Source organism: Nicotiana tabacum, chromosome 20, assembly GCF_000715075.1.
Source record: "Nicotiana tabacum cultivar K326 chromosome 20, ASM71507v2, whole genome shotgun sequence".
NCBI classification, from domain to species: domain Eukaryota; kingdom Viridiplantae; phylum Streptophyta; class Magnoliopsida; order Solanales; family Solanaceae; genus Nicotiana; species Nicotiana tabacum.
Window position 1 is genome coordinate 92597718 of NC_134099.1, and position 3507 is coordinate 92601224.

Genomic DNA, 3507 nt, shown 5'->3' on the forward strand with positions numbered 1-3507 from the left:
AGAAGGTTGTCACGCCATATATCATTGGGAAGAGCAACCCAGTTCGCACGACACTCTACCCTTGGAAAGAACCGTGGCATTAAGAAAACCAAGGGCTTATTGCAAACGCCAAAACAAAACAAAAAGGCTACGAGCCTACTATGAAGCTAAAAACGAATTTTTTTAACGAAAATAGAAAAACCAAATGAATATGTACAATGGGGGAGTAGAATATACAGCGGGGGGAATGGATATGTACATAAAATAGAAAAGTAACTAGAATGAAAAGTTATATACAGGCCAACTATCAACTAGCAACATAAGCTAAGAGTCAAATAAATATGTACAGTCATCCCAAAAGTATCAACCATCAAAATAGTAGGGCGCACCCCCACGAATAAAAGCTGGAATTGTCCCCAATGCCAACTACCAAAATAAGCATATAAACAGAGAAAAGATATAAAGTCGATCCTCAAGCCTGATCCGTCGTCATGGGCTGATCAGTGGTCCCCTGGTCCTCTGTACTGGCGGGAACCTCAGAGTGGTTCCCGACCTGCTACTGCTCTGCTACTGGGATAAGGGCCGGCTAAACATCTGGTGGAGCACTGGAAGTATCCTCCTGAACCTGTGCTACCTCTATCACAACACCCTCAGTGCTAGGAAGCTTCCTCTTCTTCCTTGGGTGCCTAGGCTCCTCCTCCTGCTGTGGCTCCGGTACAATTACTGCTGGTGGAGGTGCTGACTCATCAAAGAACAAGTCTAAAGGCAGCTGGTCTGTCTTTAGCTTGTCAACCTCAGCTCAGAGCACCTTCACCTCTTCCTTAGATGCCCGGGATTTTCTCATCTTCTTGTGTTCTCTGGCAAGCTCCTTTAGTGCTTTGCCCTGTGCATCAACTGCCTTTGTCAAGGCAGCCTGAGTAGCCAAATTCTTCTCCTGGTTGGCCAGGAGTGTCTTCAATGTCTCCTCAATGGACTGAGGAATCTCAATGGTGGTTGGAACAGACTGGGCCACAACTGTGGTAGCCAAAGTGGACAACTTGGATGTCGAGACTGACATCCAGTTGTTCAAACTGGCTAATGTCTTTGCTAACTGCTAGGCCATGAAGAGGTTGGATTTGGAGGTGGGAACCACTGGGACAGTTGAAGAACTGGTACCTGTAGAGGAGGATGGGATGTCCGAAATAGTAGTGGTAGCAGAAGTAGGTGGCTCAACAAAAGCCTCTACCGCAACTGGCTCCTCAGATTGGCCAGTCGGGGCAGAGGTGGATGCTTTTCCCTTCTTATCCCCCTTCGGGTTGTCTGGCCACTGAATACTAAACCATTAAAATGGGGACACCGACCGGACTCCAACATCGAAGGGGTATTTCTTCACCTTTGCATCTTCAAAGTACATTGTGAGGGTGTTCGGGTAGGGGTAGTTTCTGTCCGTATTAATGCCAATGGATGTGATCACACTGTACATAACATTCCCCACATTGATGGGGAAACCTGCCATAATGGACGCAATGAGAACCGTTCGGGCGATTGGAATGGTCTAGTCATGGGACGAAGGGTCCAACCTATTGCAACAAAAGTTAACCATCCTCTCGCCTCAAAATTGAGGTCCTTTCACAGTATTTTCTTCCCCACCTGAATCCACTCCGGAACAGTACCCGGCTGAGCTAAGAACTGTGCCACCCAAGGACGAGCTTCCTCTTTCAAATCTAACTTCTCTCTTTACAGAGAGTCATTCTCCTCATTGAAACCCAAATACTCGTTCAATGCCTCTCCCGAGAACACTATATTCTTATCTCGCACTTTGGTTGCAATTGACCCTTCTTTGGTGTGGGCCACATTGCTGTAGAATTCCTTCACCATATGTTCATTTGCATCGACCAGCTCATCTTTGAAGAAATACCATCCCACTCTAGTAATAAATTGTTCAGGGACTCGGGGAAGGTAGGGTAACAAATCCCGGGTGACTACTCTTCTTTCTAGAATCACCTTCTTCTTGGGCCACACTTCCCAGAATTTATGAAAGGCCACCTCGCTGACAAATCTGTCCTGCCATACAACTGGGTTTCTAGTTATTTTAATTCCCCCAACTCCAAGTACCCCACTGTCCGGGACCTCCTCATCACTCTTGTTTTTATCTTCTACACCCTCCTCGGATTCGAAAGTTGTGGGGGAGGTGGAGTATTTGGCACTGCCTGCTTCTGAGCCCTCAGACGACTCAGGTTGTATAACAGTTGGAGCTTTAGCTGGGCCTGCGGGGGCTTTCCCCGAATCAGTTGAGACATCCTGGGAGGGGAGGTACTCACTCCCCGACTGCTCCTCATCACTCACCACCTACTTTCTTGTTTTTAGCTTTGGTTGGGGAGGGAGTTTCTTCAATTTTGCTTTACCTCCCCGGGAGGGGTCACCTCCTCGTCCGGGTTGTTTAGCTTCACGCCCTCGTTGTTTAACCATTTTCTGCACACAAATAATTCTAACATTATTAGTTCAGGCAATTTTAGAGTTTAAGTACAGAACAGAAACACAGACAGAGAACAGATGATAGCAGTGCGGACCGCACAAACAAGGCATGCGGACCGCACTGACCAAGTTGGGAAATGAACACCTCTCTGATTAGGAACCATGCAGACCGCATGAACAAGGGGTGCGGCCACGTGGGGGCCAACGCGGTCCGCACGAACTAGTCATGCGGCCTCACTGGCCATACTATTAAAAACTGGTGCCCTCTGAACCTCACCCACGCGGACCGTGCAAATATGGGATGCGGTCGCGTGGGGCATGGAGCGGACCGCACAAACTAGGCATGCGACCGCACTGGGAAGTATCAACCTTTAGGCTCAAGGCTTACGCGGACCGTGTAACAGAATGATGCGGCCGCGTAAAAGGCATGCAGACCGCATAATCAAGGAGTGCGGCCACGCTGGGCTTTCATTACAGGGGCAATTAGGGTTTTACAAAAAAACCTCAAGTCTTTCACGTTTTAGCATCCTACTTTGTCCCTACTCATTTATAACATGCCCATCATTTCAAAGAACAACAAGAACAATATAAAACTATCCTAATCATGAAACGACGAAGAACAAAAAGAAAAACGAAGAAGTTATGACTAGGGAAACATGTATAAAGTTTAAATTAATACTAAGTAAAGACTAATGTGAGAGATATGTTACCAGGAAAGCGAAGAAATGCTCTTGATATTAACACTAAGAAGGGTCTCTGATGTGAACAGTAACTTTTAGGGCTCAGGGGTCAATTTTTGCGAAAAGTTCTAATGAAGACCCTAATGGCCTATTTATAGGAAACACAGCGGGGCGCAACACTTACCGTCCAGTGCGGCCGCGTGAACACGACCGCGGCCCGCGCTGGGACTTTACCATTTACCTGTTGCTGAAATGAAGGCACGCGGACCGCATGAGAACCACGCGGGCCGCTCAAAGTGGGACACGGCTGCATGAACGCAGTTTAGAGAGTGATCATTCTTGGCCTTTACCGGTGCAGACCGCACAAGCAAGGGTGCGATTGCACTAGCCATCT